At 26.7% G+C, this 26,440-nt stretch overlaps 3 long non-coding RNA genes across 3 annotated transcripts in view; 2 read left to right on the top strand and 1 right to left on the bottom strand.

Moving 5' to 3' along the window:
* The window catches only part of LOC126302208 (uncharacterized), a 124,404-nt gene extending 120,388 nt beyond the window's left edge, over positions 1-4,016 (bottom strand). The window contains exon 1 of the long non-coding RNA XR_007553124.1: positions 3,806-4,016. This is a non-coding gene — a long non-coding RNA (uncharacterized LOC126302208). The remainder of the gene's footprint in view (positions 1-3,805) is intronic.
* Positions 1-14,521, top strand: part of LOC126302202 (uncharacterized) — a 139,852-nt gene extending 125,331 nt beyond the window's left edge. The window contains exon 2 of the long non-coding RNA XR_007553119.1: positions 14,210-14,521. This is a non-coding gene — a long non-coding RNA (uncharacterized LOC126302202). The remainder of the gene's footprint in view (positions 1-14,209) is intronic.
* The window catches only part of LOC126302196 (uncharacterized), a 153,461-nt gene extending 138,567 nt beyond the window's left edge, over positions 1-14,894 (top strand). Inside the window, exon 2 of the long non-coding RNA XR_007553112.1 lies at positions 14,627-14,894. This is a non-coding gene — a long non-coding RNA (uncharacterized LOC126302196). The remainder of the gene's footprint in view (positions 1-14,626) is intronic.
* Positions 14,895-26,440: the final 11,546 nt, after the last annotated feature.

Raw genomic sequence — 26,440 nt, 5'->3', positions numbered from 1 at the left:
CAACCCAAATCGAGACAAGTAAAATAAATACTAAAATTTTGATAAACCCTGATACAAAAGGTACAATAAATAAAATCTACTTAAAAAAATTTAAAATAATATTTCATAAAACACTTACATTACCAATAAACTATAATTTAAAAAATCAATTCTATAAAATATACTAAGACAAAAATACAATAAAATTATTTATATTAAATAATTAAATAAACAAAAAATAAATATAATAAAATAAATAATCAAGATATCCTGATTTGCACAGAAAAATTTTCAGTTTATATGAAACACTTTACTAATAAGTTATATCTTGAAACTCTTCCTAGATACACTTTCCAGTACATCTACTATGTTACGACTTATCTCATCTAAATTGAAGCTACTTTAAAATAAAATAGAATAATCAATAATGAGAGCGACGGGCGATGTGTACACATCTCAGAGCCAATATCAGTTAAATTAAATAAATTAAATTACTATCAAATCCACCTTCATTAACAGTATTTCACTATCAAATCCGTTATAAACAAAAATCTATTGTAACCCACCTCCTCTTAACTATAAGCTGCACCTTGACCTGAAATATTTTATAATTATAAATCTTGAGAATTATAACTCTAAAAAGATTCTCTGATAACGGAGATATACAAACAAATAAATTAAGTAGAGTAAATCGTGTATTATCAATCATGGGGTAGGTTCCTCTGAATGGAATGAGATACCGCCAAATTCTTTGGGTTTAAAGACCTTAACTAATAGTACCCTGGTAAATATAATTAACATTTAAAATAATAGGGTATCTAATCCTAGTTTATTATTTAAATTTCACAGATTCATAAAAAGGGCCACAAATAAATTTTAACATTTCACCTTACAAATTTATATTTCAACCCTAATAATATAAACAACTGTTTTAACCAATAATATTCACTTGTATAAATCGTATAACCGCGGCTGCTGGCACGAATTATGCCGATACTAAATCAATTGCTAAATCCAAAATCACTTGATAATTAAATCAAATTACTGCAAAAAGAACATTTAGTCTAACAAAACTTACATATAATACAAAGAAAAAGTGAATAAACAAGCAAGAATAAAACTTTTAAAAATAAAAAATAAGAAAATTTTAAATCTATTAATTCAGGAAAAAATAAAAGATTCAAATATTTAAAGAAAAAAAAGAAAAAACCACAAACAAAAAAAAAGAAACGCCCCTATGTATGACCACAACAACTTCTCTATTATATATAATTAAAGATTAATATGGAACATGTATAGCAATAAATGTATTATATTCTTTCTTATTTAATCTTTCTTTTCACTAATAAATAAAGAAAGATTAAATAATATAATAAATATATTTTATACAATTATGTAATTTAATATAATATGTTATTAATATGAATTCTTTTTTATATTAAGTTAACTTTCATATATATTAGTTAAATAATCTAATTATAGATAATTTACATAATTATATTATTATAATTAATATAATTATTTATATTAATTATAATATTTTATATTTAAATTTTTAATTTTAGTTATTATATCCAATTATAATAATATTAAATATTAAATTACATATTATTATATATATTATATTATAATAACCTATTTTAAGCTAAAAACATAAGTAGCTATAATCCTAGGTAAATAATTGCATTAAAATAATCAATTGATAATGGTAAGATGAACTTATAATACTTTAATTTCTATTAAATGTAATATATTAATATAAATTATCTATTATATATAAATATAAAAAAATAAAATGAGCAGGATAAATTAATCCTAATTAAACAAAATAATACATAAAAGAATTTCAAAAAAAAACTTTCGATTTATATATTAAATAAATGAAGTGCCTGATTAAAGGGTTACCTTGATTGGGTAAATAAAGTAAATAAAATTACCTTCATTAAAATTACATAAGATAGAATTAAACTACCTCCTTTAGTATCAAAAACTAACGTGCATCATACACCTTAATTTAAAAAGGTAAGCTAAACAAGCTAATGGGTTCATACCCCATTTATAGAGGTATCAATCCTCTCCTTTTTAATGACCAACAACTCTACAAAACTTCTCTTCCTATCAACATTAATGATGGGAACGATCCTGTCCATTTCATCAAATTCCTGATTTGGGGTTTGAATAGGACATGAGATCAACTTACTTTCATTTATTCCGCTCCTAACAAGAAATAAAAATATAATAATAAATGAATCATCAATTAAATATTTTATTGTCCAAGCAATAGCATCTGATTTCCAGAAGTTATAGGAGCATCAAGATGAAATAATTGTTTAACATTAATAACATGACAAAAAATCGCCCCAATAATGGTCTTATCTTATTGTATTCAATTAAGAACTTTTATTTGAACAATTATTATCTTAAGAATTATTATTGGGGCAATAGGAGGTTTAAATCAAACATCCTTACGACAACTTTTAGCATATTCATCAATCAGACATCTAGGTTGAACAATTAGATCATTAACAGTCAGAGAAAACATCTGAGAACTATACTTCATTATTTACTCACTATTAAGATTAATTATAGTTTTATTATTTAAGCAAATAAATTTATTTTTCATAAATCAAATTTATTCAGCCAGAAATATAAAAACCGAAATTAAATTCATAATATTCTTATCTTTATTATCTTTAGGTGGACTACCACCATTCCTTGGATTCTTACCAAAATGAATTGTAATACAATCATTAATAGAAAACAATATAACAACTATTATAACTATTATAGTTGTATTTACTACAATTACACTCTACTACTATATACGTATTAGATTCTCAGCTCTAATTATATCATACACAGAAAATTCGTGATCTATAAAGATAAAGTCCCAAAAATCAAGAATCATTCTTCCTATAACAGTAATAATTTCAACAATAGGATTGATTTCAACATCAACCTTAATTTCATTATACTAAGGACTTAAGTTAATCAAACTAATAACCTTCAAAGTTATAATTAAAAGAATAATCTTTTAGGCCTTAGTAAAATTTTACACCTCTAGAATTGCAGTCTAGAATCATAATTGAATATAAGACCTAAATATGATAAGAGAGAAAACATCTCATAAGTAGATTTACAGTCTACCACCTAAAATTCAGCCATCTTACCGCAAAAATGATTATTCTCAACAAACCATAAGGACATTGGTACTTTATACTTCATATTTGGAGCATGAGCAGGAATAGTAGGAACATCAATAAGAATACTTATTCGTGCTGAACTTGGCCAACCCGGATCTCTAATTGGGGATGACCAGATTTATAATGTTATTATTACAGCTCACGCATTTGTAATAATTTTCTTTATTGTAATACCTATTATAATTGGTGGATTTGGTAATTGACTTGTTCCACTCATAATTGGTGCACCAGATATAGCATTTCCACAAATAAATAATATAAGTTTTTGATTACTACCACCTTCACTAACCCTTCTTCTTACATCTTCTATAGTAGATAATGGTGCTGGTACAGGATGAACAGTTTACCCTCCTCTAGCAGGAGCTATTGCACACGGGGGTGCATCTGTAGATCTAGCTATTTTTTCACTGCACTTAGCAGGTGTATCATCTATTCTTGGTGCAGTGAATTTCATTACAACAGCAATTAATATACGATCAGAAAGTATAACTTTAGATCAAACACCTTTATTTGTATGATCTGTAGCTATTACAGCATTACTTCTCCTTCTTTCACTTCCAGTTTCAGCAGGAGCTATTACTATATTATTAACAGATCGAAATTTAAATACATCATTCTTTGACCTCGACGATACTCTGACTACCCAGACGCATATACATCATGAAACGTAGTATCAAGAATTGGGTCTACAATTTCTATTGTAGGAATCATTATATTCATTGTAATTATATGTGAAAGAATGATTACAAACCGAGCAATTATATTTAGAGCTAACATAAGAAGATCAACAGAATGACTACAAAATGACCCTCCTGCAGAACATAGTTACTCAGAATTACCATTAATCTCTAGATTCTAATATGGCAGATTAGTGCAGTAGATTTAAGCTCTACAAATAAAGGTTTGACCTTTTATTAGAAAATATTTATTAATGGCAACATGATCAAATTTATCTCTTCAAGATGGAGCTTCACCATTAATGGAGCAATTATCATTCTTTCATGATCATACTATGGTCGTATTATTATTAATTACAGTAATTGTAGGTTATGCCCTAAGTTATATATTATTTATTGCCTATACTAACCGTAATATACTTCATGGACATTTAATTGAAACAATCTGAACAGCTTTACCAGCAATTACATTAATTTTTATTGCCCTTCCATCATTACGACTATTATATTTACTTGATGATTCAGTAGATGCAATAATTACAATTAAAACCATTGGACGACAATGATATTCAAGATATGAATATTCAGACTTCATAGACGTAGAATTTGACACTTATATAACACCAGAACAAGACCTAGAAAATGATGGATTCCGACTACTAGATGTAGATAACCGAACAATCCTACCAATAAATACAGAAGTACGAGTATTAACAAGAGCATCAGATGTTCTACACTCATGAGCAGTTCCTGCATTAGGGGTTAAAATTGATGCAACGCCAGGTCGGTTAAATCAAGGAACATTCACAATAAATCGACCTGGATTATTCTTTGGACAATGCTCAGAAATCTGTGGAGCAAACCACAGATTTATACCAATTGTAATTGAAAGAACTTCAGTAAATTTATTTATTAAGTGATTATCTAAGATAATTTAAGGAGTTACTTAAAATAAATAACATTAGAGTGTCAATCTAAAGTAACTAAAAAAAATTAGTACACCTTGAAATTCATCAGATGACTGAAAGTAAGTAATGGTCTCTTAAACCAAATAATAGTAAATTAACGACTACTTCTGATGGGGAAATTATATCCAAATCCCTCAAATATCCCCTCTTATATGATTCTCACTATTCATTATATTTTCAGCTACATTAATCTTGTTTAATCAAATAAACTTCTTCTCATTTAAACCTAACCTTATTAAAAGAGCAGAAAAAGGAACAATTGAAATAAAAAACTTAAATTGAAAATGATAACAAATCTATTCTCAACATTTGACCCATCAACTAACATCTTTAATTTATCATTAAATTGAACTAGAACATTTCTAGGACTATTATTAATCCCATCACTATTTTGACTTACACCATCACGAATTAACATTATCTGAAATAAACTAAATTTAACCTTACATAATGAATTTAAAACACTTCTTGGACCAAAATCATTTAATGGAACAACATTCATTTTAATCTCAATTTTTATTATAATATTATTTAACAATTTCATAGGATTATTCCCTTATATTTTTACTAGAACAAGACATTTAGCATTAACATTTGCAATTGCCCTACCTATATGGCTAAGATTTATATTATTTGGATGAATTAACCATACTAATCATATATTTACACACCTTGTACCACAAGGTACACTGCCTGCATTAATATTATTTATAGTACTAATTGAAACAATTAGTAATGTTATTCGACCAGGTACATTAGCAGTACGGTTGGCAGCAAATATAATTGCAGGACACTTATTATTAACCTTATTAGGAAACACAGGACCATCTATAGCAATAAACTTAATCTCATTACTAATTATTGGACAAATACTTCTATTAATTCTAGAATCAGCAGTAGCAATAATTCAAGCCTATGTTTTCTCAATTCTAAGAACTCTATATTCTAGAGAAGTATATTAAACCTATGTTAACAACTCACTCAAACCACCCATTCCACTTAGTAGACTATAGACCTTGACCATTAACAGGAGCAATTGGAGCAATAGTCCTAGTATCAGGACTAGCAAAATGATTCCACCTATTTAATATTAACTTATTCATAATTGGATTTGGAATTACCCTACTAACTATAATTCAATGATGACGAGATGTAGTACGAGAAGGAACATATCAAGGATTACATACAGGATTTGTATCAATTGGATTACGATGAGGAATAATTTTATTTATTGCATCAGAGGTATTATTTTTCGTTTCTTTTTTTTGAGCATTCTTTAGAAGAAGATTAGCACCAACAGTTGAACTAGGAATACTATGACCTCCAATAGGAATTCAACCCTTTAACCCTATACAAATTCCATTACTTAATACAGCTATTCTTTTAGCATCAGGAGTAACAGTAACATGAGCACATCATAGTTTAATGGAATCTAATCATACTCAAGCACTACAAGGATTATTCTTCACAGTGTTATTAGGACTATACTTTACAATACTTCAAGCATATGAATATTGAGAAGCACCTTTTACCATTGCAGATGCAGTTTATGGATCAACATTCTTTGTTGCAACAGGATTCCATGGTTTACACGTAATTATTGGAACAATCTTTTTATCAACATGTCTACTTCGACACTCAATACATCAATTTTCACCAAGACATCACTTTGGATTTGAAGCAGCAGCATGATACTGACACTTCGTACACGTAGTATGATTATTCTTATATATCTCTATTTATTGATGAGGTAGATAATTGTTTTTCTAGTATAAATATTACATTTGACTTCCAATCAGAAAGCTTGATATAAATCAAGAAAAACAATTCTAATTCTATCAACAAGAGTTTTCATTAGATTTATTATTCCAATAATTGTTATAATCCTGGCAACAACACTATCAAAAAAATTAATTAGTGATCGAGAAAAAAGATCACCATTTGAATGTGGGTTTGATCCAAAAAGATCAGCACGAATACCATTCTCAATACGATTCTTCCTAATCGCAGTAATCTTTTTAATTTTTGATGTAGAAATTGCACTAATTCTACCAATTGTAATTATTTTTAAAACTTCAGACATTATAATCTGAACAGCATCAACAATATTTTTTATTCTAGTTCTATTAGGAGGACTATACCATGAATGAAACCAAGGAGCATTACAATGAGCAGAATAAAGGGTTGTAGTTAAATATAACATTTGGGTTGCATTCAAAAAGTTTTGATATTATCAATCAACCTTAAATAGAATAAGAAGCGAAATATTGCAGTCAGTTTCGACCTGGAAGATTGGTATGTACTACCCTTATTCTTATTAATTGATGCCAAAAAGAGGCGTATTACTGTTAATAATATAATTGAACTATAATAGTTCCAATTAAGGAAATGTAAAGCCAATATGAAAGCTGCTAACTTTTTATATTAGCGGTTAAACTCCGTTAACATTTCTAAAATTTATATAGTTTAAATAAAACATTACATTTTCACTGTAAAAATAATATATCTATATTTATAAATACTTAAAAGTAAAAATACTTCCTTAACATCTTCAGTGTCACGCTCTAATTATAAGCTATTTAAGTAAACGAAAAACAATATTACCAAAATAAATATTCAAAAAATAAAAGTTAAAAGATAAATCTTGAAATTAGAATCATATCAACCTTGAATATAACCAATTAAATAAATAAATAATCTATATAAACCTTGACCACCAAGTAATTCACCTCAACCATAATCAAATGACTTAGATGAATAATAACCTATTTTTAAAGGAATATATCTAATAAACTTAGTTGAAAGAAAAGGTATAAATCATATAGAACCAGCAAATCTAACAAAAGAAAGTATACTTAAAGAAAATAAATTATGAGAAAAATCAAAATTAGAAATAAGATAACCTAAATAAGCACCTAAAATAACAACTGTAATAGTTAAAAACTTTAAATAATAAGGTAAAGCAATCACATGAGGAATAGGAAAAATTAATCAAGATAAAAGACTACCACCAAAAACAGCAACAAACAATAGACCAATTATTCCAAATGAAATATAATAACCCTTATCATCAAAAGAAAATCTAGAATAAAAATTATTATCACCAGATATTGAATAATAAAACAAACGAAAAGAATAAGAAGCAGTTAAACCAGTAGAAAAAAAATAAAGAAAAAAAATTAAACAATTAATTCATCTTAAACAAACCATCTCAAGAATTAAATCCTTTGAATAAAATCCCGCTAAAAAAGGTATTCCACACAAAGATAAACTAGAAACATTAAAACAAACTGAAGTTAAAGGTATGAAATTAACAATTGATCCTATAAAACGAATATCCTGAGAATCCTTCAAATTATGAATTATTGAACCTGCACATATAAATAATAATGCCTTAAATAAAGCATGAGCCAATAAATGAAAAAATGCAAGCTTTGGATAACCTATAGCCAAAATTCTTATCATTAAACCAAGTTGTCTTAAAGTAGAAAGAGCAATAATCTTCTTTAAATCAAACTCAAAATTAGCGCCCAATCCAGCCATAAATATAGTTATACAACCAATTAAAATTAAAAATCAACCACAATTATAAGTATCCAATATTGGTCTAAAACGAATTAATAAATAAACACCAGCAGTAACAAGAGTAGAAGAATGAACTAAAGCAGAAACAGGAGTAGGAGCTGCTATAGCAGCAGGAAGTCATGAAGAGAAAGGAATCTGAGCTCTCTTAGTTATAGCTGCTAAAACAATTAATATAGTAATGAGCTTTATTTCAAAAGAATTAGAAATAAAATCATAATAATAAATATAATTTCAACCACCAAAATTTAACATTCATGCAATAGAAATTAAAATAGCAACATCACCAATACGATTAGAAAGTGCAGTTAATATACCAGCACTATAAGATTTTACATTTTGATAATAAATAACTAAACAATAAGAAACTAAACCTAAACCATCTCAACCTAATAAAATTCTAATTAAATTAGGACTAATAATTAAAAAACCTATAGAAAGAATAAATATTAAAACAATAATAATAAAACGATTTATATTCTTTTCACCAGATATATAATCCTCTCTATAATAAATAACCAAAGAAGAAATATATATAACAAAAGATATAAAAATAAGAGATATTCAATCCAAAATTAAAGTTATAACAACTATAGAACCATTTAAATTGAAAAGCTCTCACTCAACAAAAACTCTATAATCAATTATTAAATAATAAATACCTAAAATAAAAATTATAGTTCTCGAAATAAACAAAGAAAAAAAACTCAAAGAACAAATAGAAAATAAATTCACGGCCTAAGATGAAAAACTTCATATCATTGATTCCACAAAACAATATTTTTAATTAAAATACTTAAGCAAACTAAACAAAGAAATATTCACCCTTTAAACAGAGAATATTTAAAGGCAATCAATGTAAAAGTAAAAGATGATATTCACGAAAATAACCAAGAGAACAAGTATAAACACCAGAATAATAATTCCCATGCTGAGAATAAGAATATATATACAAAGTATAAACAGCTCTAAAAAAAGATAAAAAAATCAAAGCAAAGAATCTAAAAGAAGATCAAGATATAATTCTATTTAATAATCTAATTTCACCTACCAAATTTAAAGAAGGAGGAGCAGCCATATTTGATGATCTTAAAAGAAATCATCATAAAGCCATTCTTGGCATCAAATTAATTATACCCTTGTTAATTAATAATCTTCGTCTACCTAAACGTTCATAAATAATATTAGATAAACAAAATAAACCAGAAGAACATAAACCATGACCAACCATTAGAGAAAGAGAACCTACACAACCTCATCAATTCATAGTCATCAATCCACCAATAACCATTCTTATATGAGCAACAGAAGAATATGCAATTAAAGACTTTAAATCAACCTGACGAAAACAAATAAATCTTACAATAACACCCCCAGATAAACCTAAAGACAATCAAAAATAATTAAACTTTAAACCCAAATAAGAAAAAACCTTTATAACACGAAAAATACCATAACCACCTAACTTTAATAAAACACCAGCAAGAATTATTCTACCTGAAATAGGGGCCTCTACATGAGCCTTAGGAAGTCATAAATGAACCAAAAACATAGGTATCTTAACTAAAAAAGCCAAAATTATAAATACATAAAACATAAAATAATAAGAACCAAAATCAACCAATAAAGGAAAATATTAAGTATTAGAAAAATCATAAACCTTAAATAAAACTAATAATAAAGGTAATCTAGCAACCAAAGTATAAATAATTAAATAAACACCAGCCTGCAAACGCTCAGGTTGATAACCCCAACCCAAAATTACAAGTAAAGTAGGAACTAATCTAGCCTCAAAAAAATTATAAAAAGAAAGAAGACTTAATCTAGCAAATGAACAATAAAGCATAATTATTAAAATTAAAACCATAAAAACAAAAAAATTAGAATGATATGAACTTAAATAAACTGAACCTCTAGCAGTGATTATTAAAGAACAAATCCAAAAAATAAGTAAAATTAAACTAAAAGAAAAATAATCAATACCAAAATAATATCTAATTATATTCAAATCAGCATATGAATAAACACAATTTATAAAAACAAAACCCGACAGAAACATTAAAGAATGAACCAACCATCAACAATTATTTAATAAACAAAGAGGGATCAAAAAATAGTTATAAATAAATACTTTAACATAAAGATAAACCAAAAGAATTAAAAAAATCATTACCATGAGAACGAATTATTGAAACTAAAATAGAAAGACCTAAAGCACCCTCACAAACAGAAAAAACTAAAAAAATAACAGGAAAAAAATAATCATAATCAAACTCAATAAGAAAAACAATAACTAACATAAATAAAGAAAGAACAATATATTCTAATCTCAAAAGAACCATTAATAAATGTTTATGTTTAGAAGAAAAAACATAAACACCAGCAAAATAAATCAATAAAGAAGTAAAAATAGAGAATATAAACATTAGTTTTAATAGTTTAAAAAAAACGCCGGTCTTGTAAACCGGAAATAAGTCCAGCCCCCACTTTTAAAACTTCAGAGGTGGAAAAGCTTCCATCATCGGTCCCCAAAACCGGTATTTTAAATAAACTAACCCCTGAAATGATCAAAATAATAATTATATCATTATCAAATGTAATAAATATTAATTTTATTAAATTAAGACACCCAATATCAATAATGCTTTTTATTATCCTTCAAACCTTCCTAGTTGGATTAATAACAGGAACAATAATAGAAAGATATTGATTATCATATATTTTATTTTTAACATTTCTTGGTGGTATACTAGTATTATTTATTTACATTACAAGAATTGCATCAAACGAAATATTTCAGCCTAAATCAATCACTATAATTATTACATTAATAATGTGAGTATTTATCATATTAATATTAATTATTCTAGATATATCTATATTTATAGACTTTTTCAAAAACACCGAAACTATAAATATTGATAATTCAATCAATTATCAAGAAATAACAATATTTTTAGAAAAATTATATAATAGACCAACATTCATTATTACAATAATAATAATAATTTATTTATTTTTAGCACTACTAGCAGTTGTTAAAATCACCAATATTAATCAGGGACCTATTCGTAAAATAAGATAATTACTAATGAATAAACCCTTACGATTAAGACATCCTTTAATTAAAATTATTAATATCTCTTTAATTGACTTACCTGCCCCAACAAATATTTCATTTTGATGAAATTTTGGATCCCTATTAGGGTTATGTTTGGTAATTCAAATCGTAACTGGACTATTTTTAGCTATACATTATACATCAAATATTGAAATAGCATTCAGTAGTGTAGTACACATCTGCCGAGACGTAAATAATGGTTGAATTATCCGAACCTTACACGCAAATGGAGCATCTATATTTTTTATTTGTATTTACTTACATGTAGGACGGGGAATTTACTATGGATCTTATATATATATACATACCTGAATAATTGGTACAGTGATTTTATTTTTAGTTATAGCAACTGCATTTATAGGATATGTCTTACCCTGAGGCCAAATATCTTTTTGAGGTGCAACAGTAATTACTAATTTATTATCAGCAATCCCATACTTAGGAACAGATTTAGTCCAATGAGTATGAAGAGGATTCGCTGTTGATAATGCAACATTACATCGATTCTTCAAATTCCATTTTGTATTACCATTTATTATTGCTGCTATAGCAGCAATTCATTTATTTTTTCTTCACCAAACAGGATCTAATAATCCTCTTGGACTAAATGGAGATATTGAAAAAATTCCATTCCATCCATACTTTAGCTTTAAGGATTCTATTACATTTGTAATAATAACATCATTATTAATTATACTATGTTTAATTAATCCTTACCTATTAGGAGATCCAGATAACTTTGTACCTGCCAACCCATTAGTAACACCAGTTCACATTCAACCAGAATGATATTTCCTATTTGCATATGCAATTCTACGATCTATCCCTAATGAGTTAGGAGGTGTTATTGCATTATTTTTATCAATTAGAATCTTAATAATTTTACCATTTTATAATAAAACACCATTCCGAGGCATTCAATTTTACCCTATTAATCAAATTTTATTCTGAATTATAATAGTTGTTGTATGCTTACTAACGTGAATTGGTAAACGACCTGTTGAAGAACCTTATATTATAACAGGTCAAATCTTAACAATTATTTACTTCACATATTTCTTAATTAATGTCCATGTCGCAAACGCATGAGATAAATTAATTAAGGAATAAAGTTAATTAGCTTAGGAAAAGCATATGTTTTGAAAACATAAAATTAGAAGTTTAACTCTTCTATTAACTTTTCTCAAAAAATTTCACTAAACAAATGAGATAAATAAAATCTTTAAACCAACAAAGAAAATTAAAAAATTCAAAGATAAAGGTAAAAAACTTTTTCAAGCTAAGTACATTAATTTATCATAACGGAACCGTGGTAATGTTCCACGAACCCAAATAAAACAAAAAGATATAATAGCAAGCTTAATAAAAAATATAAAAGAATAAAAATTACCGCCCAAAAAAATTAAAGCCAATAACATTCTTATGAAGACAATTCTAGTATATTCAGCTAAAAAAATTAAAGTAAAACCACCCGCACCATACTCAATATTAAATCCTGAAACTAACTCAGATTCCCCTTCAGCAAAATCAAAAGGAGTACGATTAATTTCAGCTAAGCAAGAAGCAAAACAAGCTAAAGCTAAAGGAAAAGAAATAATAATAAATCAACAATAAAACTGATAGTTTATAAAATCAAACATATTAAAACTACCAATTAAAATAATTAAAGACAATAAAATTAAAGCTAAACTAACTTCATAAGAAATTGTTTGAGCAACAGAACGAAGAGAACCTAATAATGAATAATTTGAATTAGAAGATCAACCAGCAATTATAACAGTATAAACACCTAATCTAGTACAACATAAAAAAAATAAAAATCCATAAGAAAAAGAACACATATAAGTTAAATAAGGAAAAATTACTCAAACGGCTAAAGAAATCATTAAATTAAAAACAGGGGAAAAATAATAAAGTAGGTAATTAGATATAATAGGAATTGGCTGCTCCTTACAAATTAACTTAATAGCATCTCTAAATGGCTGAGGAATTCCAACAAAACCTACCTTATTTGGACCCTTTCGAATCTGAATATAACCTAAAACCTTACGCTCTAATAAAGTTAAAAAGGCAACACTAATTAAAACACAAATAACCAATAAAATAAAATTCAAAATAAATATAAATAAATCATAAAGTATCAATACTATTTGTAGAAAAAATCTACATAAATGAATTCTAAATTCAACACATTAATCTGTCAAAATAGTAAATAAATTAATATTAATCAATATAACAAAAAATATTTTAACCATATGGTCCTTTCGTACTAATATGGATTAACAATCTTAGGATAGAAACCGACCTGGCTCACGCCGGTCTGAACTCAGATCATGTAAGAATTTAAAGGTCGAACAGACCTAATCATTGGGCTCCTGCACCCAAAATTTTTCTTAATCCAACATCGAGGTCGCAATCTGCTTTGTCGATATGAGCTCTCAAAAACAATTACGCTGTTATCCCTAAGGTAACTTAATCTTATGATCATAAATTATGGATCAAAATAACAAACATAAATAAATGATATAATAATGAAGAGTTTATCTATTCTTCATGTCACCCCAACAAAACATCATCATTAAATATAGAAAGACAAACAAAAAACTATATAAAAGTAAAATGTCAAGCTCTATAGGGTCTTCTCGTCCTAAAGAAGAATTTAAGCCTTTTGACTCAAAGGTTAAATTCAAAAATTTATTAAGAGACAGTTGATTTCTCGTCAAGCCATTCATTCCAGCCACTAATTAAGAGACTAATGATTATGCTACCTTTGCACGGTCAAAATACCGCGGCTCTTTAAAAATACGCTCAGTGAGCAGGCCAGACCTCAAAATATAAACAAGAGGACATGTTTTTGATAAACAGGCGGAAATCAATTTTGCCTAGTTCCTTATAATAAGTTCACAAGGTAAAAATTTCATACAAATAAATATACTAATTCTATCATTATTACAAAAATTTTAAAATTAAATTAATAATCTTAATAAAAAACCTAAAATATTTATAAAATCAAAATAAAAAATAATGAACTAAAACGTAATCTTAAAGACAGCTGGCTTAAAGCTTACTAATATATTTCTATAAAATAAATTATAGGTTATTAACTTCAAAGCTTATCCCTTAAAGAATAAATAAGTTAATATTTTTACTTAAAAAATTAAATAAAAACAAATAACTTTAAAAAATTAAATTTTTTCTTAAGAAACTAGATATCTTGGGAAACGATTAACATCTCATTTCTATAAATAATTTAATAATAATTATGATACATTAACTATAAATTATTTATAAATCAACCCAAATCGAGACAAGTAAAATAAATACTAAAATTTTGATAAACCCTGATACAAAAGGTACAATAAATAAAATCTACTTAAAAAAATGTAAAATAATATTTCATAAAACACTTACATTACCAATAAACTATAATTTAAAAAATCAATTCTATAAAATATACTAAGACAAAAATACAATAAAATTATTTATATTAAATAATTAAATAAACAAAAAATAAATATAATAAAATAAATAATCAAGATATCCTGATTTGCACAGAAAAATTTTCAGTGTAAATGAAACACTTTACTAATAAGTTATATCTTGAAACTCTTCCTAGATACACTTTCCAGTACATCTACTATGTTACGACTTATCTCATCTAAATTGAAGCTACTTTAAAATAAAATAGAATAATCAATAATGAGAGCGACGGGCGATGTGTACACATCTCAGAGCCAATATCAGTTAAATTAAATAAATTAAATTACTATCAAATCCACCTTCATTAACAGTATTTCACTATCAAATCCGTTATAAACAAAAATCTATTGTAACCCACCTCCTCTTAACTATAAGCTGCACCTTGACCTGAAATATTTTATAATTATAAATCTTGAGAATTATAACTCTAAAAAGATTCTCTGATAACGGAGATATACAAACAAATAAATTAAGTAGAGTAAATCGTGTATTATCAATCATGGGGTAGGTTCCTCTGAATGGAATGAGATACCGCCAAATTCTTTGGGTTTAAAGACCTTAACTAATAGTACCCTGGTAAATATAATTAACATTTAAAATAATAGGGTATCTAATCCTAGTTTATTATTTAAATTTCACAGATTCATAAAAAGGGCCACAAATAAATTTTAACATTTCACCTTACAAATTTATATTTCAACCCTAATAATATAAACAACTGTTTTAACCAATAATATTCACTTGTATCAATCGTATAACCGCGGCTGCTGGCACGAATTATGCCGATACTAAATCAATTGCTAAATCCAAAATCACTTGATAATTAAATCAAATTACTGCAAAAAGAACATTTAGTCTAACAAAACTTACATATAATACAAAGAAAAAGTGAATAAACAAGCAAGAATAAAACTTTTAAAAATAAAAAATAAGAAAATTTTAAATCTATTAATTCAGGAAAAAATAAAAGATTCAAATATTTAAAGAAAAAAAAAGAAAAAAACCACAAACATTAACAAAAAAAAAAAAAGAAACGTCCCTATGTATGACCACAACAACTTCTCTATTATATATAATTAAAGATTAATACAGTTATAATAGTTGTTATATTGTTTTCTATTAATGATTGTATTACATTTCATTTTGGTAAGAATCCAAGGAATGGTGGTAGTCCACCTAAAGATAATAAAGATAAGAATATTATGAATTTAGAATTCATTTATGTAGATTTTTTCTACAAATAGTATTGATACTTTATGATTTATTTATATTTATTTTGAATTTTCTTTTATTGGTTATTTGTGTTTTAATTAGTGTTGCCTTTTTAACTTTATTAGAGCGTAAGGTTTTAGGTTATATTCAGATTCGAAAGGGTCCAAATAAGGTAGGTTTTGTTGGAATTCCTCAGCCATTTAGAGATGCTATTAAGTTAATTTGTAAGGAGCAGCCAATTCCTATTATATCTAATTACCTACTTTATTATTTTTCCCCTGTTTTTAGTTTAATGATTTCTTTAGCCGTTTGAGTAATTTTTCCTTATTTAACTTATATGTGTTCTTTTTCTTATGGATTTTTATTTTTTTATGTTGTACTAGATTAGGTGTTTATACTGTTATAATTGCTGGTTGATCTTCTAATTCAAATTATTCATTATTAGGTTCTCTTCGTTCTGTTGCTCAAACAATTTCTTATGAAGTTAGTTTAGCTTTAATTTTATTGTCTTTAATTATTTTAATTGGTAGTTTTAATATGTTTGATTTTATAAACTATCAGCTTTATTGTTGATTTATTATTATTTCTTTTCCTTTAGCTTTAGCTTGTTTTGCTTCTTGCTTAGCTGAAACTAATCGTACTCCTTTTGATTTTGCTGAAGGGGAATCTGAGTTAGTTTCAGGATTTAATATTGAGTATGGTGCGGGTGGTTTTACTTTAATTTTTTTAGCTGAATATACTAGAATTGCCTTCATAAGAATGTTATTGGCTTTAATTTTTTTGGGCGGTGATTTTTATTCTTTTATATTTTTTATTAAGCTTGCTATTATATCTTTTGGTTTTATTTGGGTTCGTGGAACATTACCACGGTTCCGTTATGATAAATTAATGTACTTAGCTTGAAAAAGTTTTTTACCTTTATCTTTGAATTTTTTTATTTTCTTTGTTGGTTTAAAGATTTTATTTATCTCATTTGTTTAGTGAAATTTTTTGAGAAAAGTTAATAGAAGAGTTAAACTTCTAATTTTATGTTTTCAAAACATATGCTTTTCCTAAGCTAATTAACTTTATTCCTTAATTAATTTATCTCATGCGTTTGCGACATGGACATTAATTAAGAAATATGTGAAGTAAATAATTGTTAAGATTTGACCTGTTATAATATAAGGTTCTTCAACAGGTCGTTTACCACTTCACGTTAGTAAGCATACAACAACTACTATAATTCAGAATAAAATTTGATTAATAGGGTAAAATTGAATGCCTCGGAATGGTGTTTTATTATAAAATGGTAAAATTATTAAGATTCTAATTGATAAAAATAATGCAATAACACCTCCTAACTTATTAGGGATAGATCGTAGAATTGCATATGCAAATAGGAAATATCATTCTGGTTGAATGTGAACTGGTGTTACTAATGGGTTGGCAGGTACAAAGTTATCTGGATCTCCTAATAGGTAAGGATTAATTAAACATAGTATAATTAATAATGATGTTATTATTACAAATGTAATAGAAACCTTAAAGGTAAAGTATGGATGGAATGGAATTTTTTCAATATCTCCATTTAGTCCAAGAGGATTATTAGATCCTGTTTGGTGAAGAAAAAATAAATGAATTGCTGCTATAGCAGCAATAATAAATGGTAATACAAAATGGAATGTGAAGAATCGATTTAATGTTGCATTATCAACAGCGAATCCTCCTCATACTCATTGGACTAAATCTGTTCCTAAGTATGGGATTGCTGATAATAAATTAGTAATTACTGTTGCACCTCAAAAAGATATTTGGCCTCAGGGTAAGACATATCCTATAAATGCAGTTGCTATAACTAAAAATAAAATCACTGTACCAATTATTCAGGTATGTATATATATATATATAAGATCCATAGTAAATTCCCCGTCCTACATGTAAGTAAATACAAATAAAAAATATAGATGCTCCATTTGCGTGTAAGGTTCGGATAATTCAACCATTATTTACGTCTCGGCAGATGTGTACTACACTACTGAATGCTATTTCAATATTTGATGTATAATGTATAGCTAAAAGTAGTCCAGTTACGATTTGAATTACCAAACATAACCCTAATAGGGATCCAAAATTTCATCAAAATGAAATATTTGTTGGGGCAGGTAAGTCAATTAAAGAGATATTAATAATTTTAATTAAAGGATGTCTTAATCATAAGGGTTTATTCATTAGTAATTATCTTACTTTACGAATAGGTCCCTGATTAATATTGGTGATTTTAACAACTGCTAGTAGTGCTAAAAATAAATAAATTATTATTATTATTGTAATAATGAATGTTGGTCTATTATATAATTTTTCTAAAGATATTGTTATTTCTTGATAATTGATTGAATTATCAATATTTATAGTTTCGGTGTTTTTGAAAAAGTCTATAAATATAGATATATCTAGAATAATTAATATTAATATGATAAATACTCACATTATTAATGTAATAATTATAGTGATTGATTTAGGCTGAAATATTTCGTTTGATGCAATTCTTGTAATGTAAATAAATAATACTAGTATACCACCAAGAAATGTTAAAAATAAAATATATGATAATCAATATCTTTCTATTATTGTTCCTGTTATTAATCCAACTAGGAAGGTTTGAAGGTTTACAAGACCGGCGTTTTTTTTAAACTATTAAAACTAATGTTTATATTCTCTATTTTTACTTCTTTATTGATTTATTTTGCTGGTGTTTATGTTTTTTCTTCTAAACGTAAACATTTATTAATGGTTCTTTTGAGATTAGAATATATTGTTCTTTCTTTATTTATGTTAGTTATTGTTTTTCTTATTGAGTTTGATTATGATTATTTTTTTCCTGTTAAAGTATTTATTTATAACTATTTTTTGATCCCTCTTTGTTTATTAAATAATTGTTGATGGTTGGTTCATTCTTTAATGTTTCTGTCGGGTTTTGTTTTTATAATTTGTGTTTATTCATATGCTGATTTGAATATAATTAGATATTATTTTGGTATTGATTATTTTTCTTTTAGTTTAATTTTACTTAGTTTTTGGATTTGTTCTTTAATAATCACTGCTAGAGGTTCAGTTTATTTAAGTTCATATCATTCTAATTTTTTTGTTTTTATGGTTTTGATTTTAATAATTATGCTTTATTGTTCATTTGCTAGATTAAGTCTTCTTTCTTTTTATATTTTTTTTGAGGCTAGATTAGTTCCTACTTTACTTTTAATTTTGGGTTGGGGTTATCAACCTGAGCGTTTGCAGGCTGGTGTTTATTTAATTTTTTATACTTTGGTTGCTAGATTACCTTTATTATTAGTTTTATTTAAGGTTTATGATTTTTCTAATACTTTATATTTTCCTTTATTGGTTGATTTTGGTTCTTATTATTTTATGTTTTATGTATTTATAATTTTGGCTTTTTTAGTTAAGATACCTATGTTTTTGGTTCATTTATGACTTCCTAAGGTTCATGTAGAGGCCCCTATTTCAGGTAGAATAATTCTTGCTGGTGTTTTATTAAAGTTAGGTGGTTATGGTATTTTTCATGTTATAAAGGTTATTTCTTATTTGGGTTTAAAGTTTAATTATTTTTGATTGTCTTTAGGTTTATCTGGGGGTGTTATTGTAAGATTTATTTGTTTTTGTCAGGTTGATTTAAAGTCTTTAATTGCATATTCTTCTGTTGCTCATATTAGAATGGTTATTGGTGGATTGATGACTATGAATTGATGAGGTTGTGTAGGTTCTCTTTCTCTAATGGTTTATGTTCTTCTGGTTTATTTTGTTTATCTAATATTATTTATGAACGTTTAGGTAGACGAAGATTATTAATTAACAAGGGTATAATTAATTTGATGCCAAGAATGGCTTTATGATGATTTCTTTTAAGATCATCAAATATGGCTGCTCCTCCTTCTTTAAATTTGGTAGGTGAAATTAGATTATTAAATAGAATTATATCTTGATCTTCTTTTAGATTCTTTGCTTTGATTTTTTTATCTTTTTTTAGAGCTGTTTATACTTTGTATATATATTCTTATTCTCAGCATGGGAATTATTATTCTGGTGTTTATACTTGTTCTCTTGGTTATTTTCGTGAATATCATCTTTTACTTTTACATTGATTGCCTTTAAATATTCTCTGTTTAAAGGGTGAATATTTCTTTGTTTAGTTTGCTTAAGTATTTTAATTAAAAATATTGTTTTGTGGAATCAATGATATGAAGTTTTTCATCTTAGGCCGTGAATTTATTTTCTATTTGTTCTTTGAGTTTTTTTTCTTTGTTTATTTCGAGAACTATAATTTTTATTTTAGGTATTTATTATTTAATAATTGACTATAGAGTTTTTGTTGAGTGAGAGCTTTTCAATTTAAATGGTTCTATAGTTGTTATAACTTTAATTTTGGATTGAATATCTCTTATATTTATATCTTTTGTTATATATATTTCTTCTTTGGTTATTTATTATAGAGAGGATTATATATCTGGTGAAAAGAATATAAATCGTTTTATTATTATTGTTTTAATATTTATTCTTTCTATAGGTTTTTTAATTATTAGTCCTAATTTAATTAGAATTTTATTAGGTTGAGATGGTTTAGGTTTAGTTTCTTATTGTTTAGTTATTTATTATCAAAATGTAAAATCTTATAGTGCTGGTATATTAACTGCACTTTCTAATCGTATTGGTGATGTTGCTATTTTAATTTCTATTGCATGAATGTTAAATTTTGGTGGTTGAAATTATATTTATTATTATGATTTTATTTCTAATTCTTTTGAAATAAAGCTCATTACTATATTAATTGTTTTAGCAGCTATAACTAAGAGAGCTCAGATTCCTTTCTCTTCATGACTTCCTGCTGCTATAGCAGCTCCTACTCCTGTTTCTGCTTTAGTTCATTCTTCTACTCTTGTTACTGCTGGTGTTTATTTATTAATTCGTTTTAGACCAATATTGGATACTTATAACTGTGGTTGATTTTTACTTTTAATTGGTTGTATAACTATATTTATGGCTGGATTGGGCGCTAATTTTGAGTTTGATTTAAAGAAGATTATTGCTCTTTCTACTTTAAGACAACTTGGTTTAATAATAAGAATTTTGGCTATAGGTTATCCAAAGCTTGCATTTTTTCATTTATTGGCTCATGCTTTATTTAAGGCATTATTATTTATATGTGCAGGTTCAATAATTCATAATTTGAAGGATTCTCAGGATATTCGTTTTATAGGATCAATTGTTAATTTCATACCTTTAACTTCAGTTTGTTTTAATGTTTCTAGTTTATCTTTGTGTGGAATACCTTTTTTAGCGGGATTTTATTCAAAGGATTTAATTCTTGAGATGGTTTGTTTAAGATGAATTAATTGTTTAATTTTTTTTCTTTATTTTTTTTCTACTGGTTTAACTGCTTCTTATTCTTTTCGTTTGTTTTATTATTCAATATCTGGTGATAATAATTTTTATTCTAGATTTTCTTTTGATGATAAGGGTTATTATATTTCATTTGGAATAATTGGTCTATTGTTTGTTGCTGTTTTTGGTGGTAGTCTTTTATCTTGATTAATTTTTCCTATTCCTCATGTGATTGCTTTACCTTATTATTTAAAGTTTTTAACTATTACAGTTGTTATTTTAGGTGCTTATTTAGGTTATCTTATTTCTAATTTTGATTTTTCTCATAATTTATTTTCTTTAAGTATACTTTCTTTTGTTAGATTTGCTGGTTCTATATGATTTATACCTTTTCTTTCAACTAAGTTTATTAGATATATTCCTTTAAAAATAGGTTATTATTCATCTAAGTCATTTGATTATGGTTGAGGTGAATTACTTGGTGGTCAAGGTTTATATAGATTATTTATTTATTTAATTGGTTATATTCAAGGTTGATATGATTCTAATTTCAAGATTTATCTTTTAACTTTTATTTTTTGAATATTTATTTTGGTAATATTGTTTTTCGTTTACTTAAATAGCTTATAATTAGAGTGTGACACTGAAGATGTTAAGGAAGTATTTTTACTTTTAAGTATTTATAAATATAGATATATTATTTTTACAGTGAAAATGTAATGTTTTATTTAAACTATATAAATTTTAGAAATGTTAACGGAGTTTAACCGCTAATATAAAAAGTTAGCAGCTTTCATATTGGCTTTACATTTCCTTAATTGGAACTATTATAGTTCAATTATATTATTAACAGTAATACGCCTCTTTTTGGCTTCAATTAATAAGAATAAGGGTAGTACATACCTTCCAGGTCGAAACTGACTGCAATATTTCGCTTCTTATTCTATTTAAGGTTGATTGATAATATCAAAACTTTTTGAATGCAACCCAAATGTTATATTTAACTACAACCCTTTATTCTGCTCATTGTAATGCTCCTTGGTTTCATTCATGGTATAGTCCTCCTAATAGAACTAGAATAAAAAATATTGTTGATACTGTTCAGATTATAATGTCTGAAGTTTTAAAAATAATTACAATTGGTAGAATTAGTGCAATTTCTACATCAAAAATTAAAAAGATTACTGCGATTAGGAAGAATCGTATTGAGAATGGTATTCGTGCTGATCTTTTTGGATCAAACCCACATTCAAATGGTGATCTTTTTTCTCGATCATTAATTAATTTTTTTGATAGTGTTGTTGCCAGGATTATAACAATTATTGGAATAATAAATCTAATGAAAACTCTTGTTGATAGAATTAGAATTGTTTTTCTTGATTTATATCAAGCTTTCTGATTGGAAGTCAAATGTACTATTTATACTAGAAAAACAATTATCTACCTCATCAATAAATAGAGATATATAAGAATAATCATACTACGTCTACGAAGTGTCAGTATCATGCTGCTGCTTCAAATCCAAAGTGATGTCTTGGTGAAAATTGATTTATTGAGTGTCGAAGTAGACATGTTGATAAAAAGATTGTTCCAATAATTACGTGTAAACCATGGAATCCTGTTGCAACAAAGAATGTTGATCCATAAACTGCATCTGCAATGGTAAAAGGTGCTTCTCAATATTCATATGCTTGAAGTATTGTAAAGTATAGTCCTAATAACACTGTGAAGAATAATCCTTGTAGTGCTTGAGTATGATTAGATTCCATTAAACTATGATGTGCTCATGTTACTGTTACTCCTGATGCTAAAAGAATAGCTGTATTAAGTAATGGAATTTGTATAGGGTTAAAGGGTTGAATTCCTATTGGAGGTCATAGTATTCCTAGTTCAATTGTTGGTGCTAATCTTCTTCTAAAGAATGCTCAAAAAAAAGAAACGAAAAATAATACCTCTGATGCAATAAATAAAATTATTCCTCATCGTAATCCAATTGATACAAATCCTGTATGTAATCCTTGATATGTTCCTTCTCGTACTACATCTCGTCATCATTGAATTATAGTTAGTAGGGTAATTCCAAATCCAATTATGAATAAGTTAATATTAAATAGGTGGAATCATTTTGCTAGTCCTGATACTAGGACTATTGCTCCAATTGCTCCTGTTAATGGTCAAGGTCTATAGTCTACTAAGTGGAATGGGTGGTTTGAGTGAGTTGTTAACATAGGTTTAATATACTTCTCTAGAATATAGAGTTCTTAGAATTGAGAAAACATAGGCTTGAATTATTGCTACTGCTGATTCTAGAATTAATAGAAGTATTTGTCCAATAATTAGTAATGAGATTAAGTTTATTGCTATAGATGGTCCTGTGTTTCCTAATAAGGTTAATAATAAGTGTCCTGCAATTATATTTGCTGCCAACCGTACTGCTAATGTACCTGGTCGAATAACATTACTAATTGTTTCAATTAGTACTATAAATGATATTAATGCAGGCGGTGTACCTTGTGGTACAAGGTGTGTAAATATATGATTAGTATGGTTAATTCATCCAAATAATATAAATCTTAGCCATATAGGTAGGGCAATTGCAAATGTTAATGCTAAATGTCTTGTTCTAGTAAAAATATAAGGGAATAATCCTATGAAATTGTTAAATAATATTATAATAAAAATTGAGATGAAAATGAATGTGGTTCCATTAAATGATTTTGGTCCAAGAAGTGTTTTAAATTCATTATGTAAGGTTAAATTTAGTTTATTTCAGATAATGTTAATTCGTGATTGTGTAAGTCAAAATAGTGATGGGATTAATAATAGTCCTAGAAATGTTCTAGTTCAATTTAATGATAAATTAAAGATGTTAGTTGATGGGTCAAATGTTGAGAATAGATTTGTTATCATTTTCAATTTAAGTTTTTTATTTCAATTGTTCCTTTTTCTGCTCTTTTAATAAGGTTAGGTTTAAATGAGAAGAAGTTTATTTGATTAAACAAGATTAATGTAGCTGAAAATATAATGAATAGTGAGAATCATATAAGAGGGGATATTTGAGGGATTTGGATATAATTTCCCCATCAGAAGTAGTCGTTAATTTACTATTATTTGGTTTAAGAGACCATTACTTACTTTCAGTCATCTGATGAATTTCAAGGTGTACTAATTTTTTTTAGTTACTTTAGATTGACACTCTAATGTTATTTATTTTAAGTAACTCCTTAAATTATCTTAGATAATCACTTAATAAATAAATTTACTGAAGTTCTTTCAATTACAATTGGTATAAATCTGTGGTTTGCTCCACAGATTTCTGAGCATTGTCCAAAGAATAATCCAGGTCGATTTATTGTGAATGTTCCTTGATTTAACCGACCTGGCGTTGCATCAATTTTAACCCCTAATGCAGGAACTGCTCATGAGTGTAGAACATCTGATGCTCTTGTTAATACTCGTACTTCTGTATTTATTGGTAGGATTGTTCGGTTATCTACATCTAGTAGTCGGAATCCATCATTTTCTAGGTCTTGTTCTGGTGTTATATAAGTGTCAAATTCTACGTCTATGAAGTCTGAATATTCATATCTTCAATATCATTGTCGTCCAATGGTTTTAATTGTAATTATTGCATCTACTGAATCATCAAGTAAATATAATAGTCGTAAAGATGGGAGGGCAATAAAAATTAATGTAATTGCTGGTAAAGCTGTTCAGATTGTTTCAATTAAATGTCCATGAAGTATATTACGGTTAGTATAGGCAATAAATAATATATAACTTAGGACATAACCTACAATTACTGTAATTAATAATAATACGACCATAGTATGATCATGAAAGAATGATAATTGCTCCATTAATGGTGAAGCTCCATCTTGAAGAGATCAATTTGATCATGTTGCCATTAATAAATATTTTCTAATAAAAGGTCAAACCTTTATTTGTAGAGCTTAAATCTACTGCACTAATCTGCCATATTAGAATCTAGAGATTAATGGTAATTCTGAGTAACTATGTTCTGCAGGAGGGTTATTTTGTAGTCATTCTGTTGATCTTCTTATGTTAGCTCTAAATATAATTGCTCGGTTTGTAATCATTCTTTCTCATATAATTACAATGAATATAATGATTCCTACAATAGAAATTGTAGACCCAATTCTTGATACTACGTTTCATGATGTATATGCGTCTGGGTAGTCAGAGTATCGTCGAGGTATTCCTGCTAATCCTAGGAAGTGTTGAGGAAAGAATGTTAAATTTACTCCAATGAATATAATTGTAAATTGGATTTTTAATCATGTATTATTTATAGTTAATCCTGTAAATAGTGGATATCATTGAATGACACCTCCTATAATTGCAAATACTGCTCCTATAGATAATACATAATGAAAGTGGGCTACAACATAATATGTATCATGTAATACAATATCAAGTGATGAATTTGCTAATACTAATCCTGTTAATCCACCAATTGTAAATAGGAAAATAAATCCTAGAGCTCATAATAATGGTGGATTGAACTTGAATTTAGTTCCATATAATGTAGCTAATCATCTAAATACCTTAATTCCTGTAGGTACAGCAATAATTATTGTTGCTGATGTAAAATATGCTCGTGTGTCAACATCCATTCCTACTGTAAATATATGATGTGCTCATACAATAAATCCTATTAGTCCAATTGATAGTATAGCATAAATTATACCCAATGTTCCAAATGATTCAATTTTTCCTCTTTCTTGACATACAATATGTGAAATAATTCCGAACCCCGGTAGAATTAAAATATAAACTTCTGGGTGTCCAAAGAATCAAAATAGATGTTGATATAGAATTGGG

This window comes from Schistocerca gregaria, unplaced genomic scaffold (assembly GCF_023897955.1).
Source record: "Schistocerca gregaria isolate iqSchGreg1 unplaced genomic scaffold, iqSchGreg1.2 ptg000169l, whole genome shotgun sequence".
NCBI classification, from domain to species: Eukaryota; Metazoa; Arthropoda; class Insecta; order Orthoptera; family Acrididae; genus Schistocerca; species Schistocerca gregaria.
The sequence above is the reverse complement of the archived record's forward strand: the minus strand, read 5'-3'. Positions and strand labels throughout refer to the sequence as shown.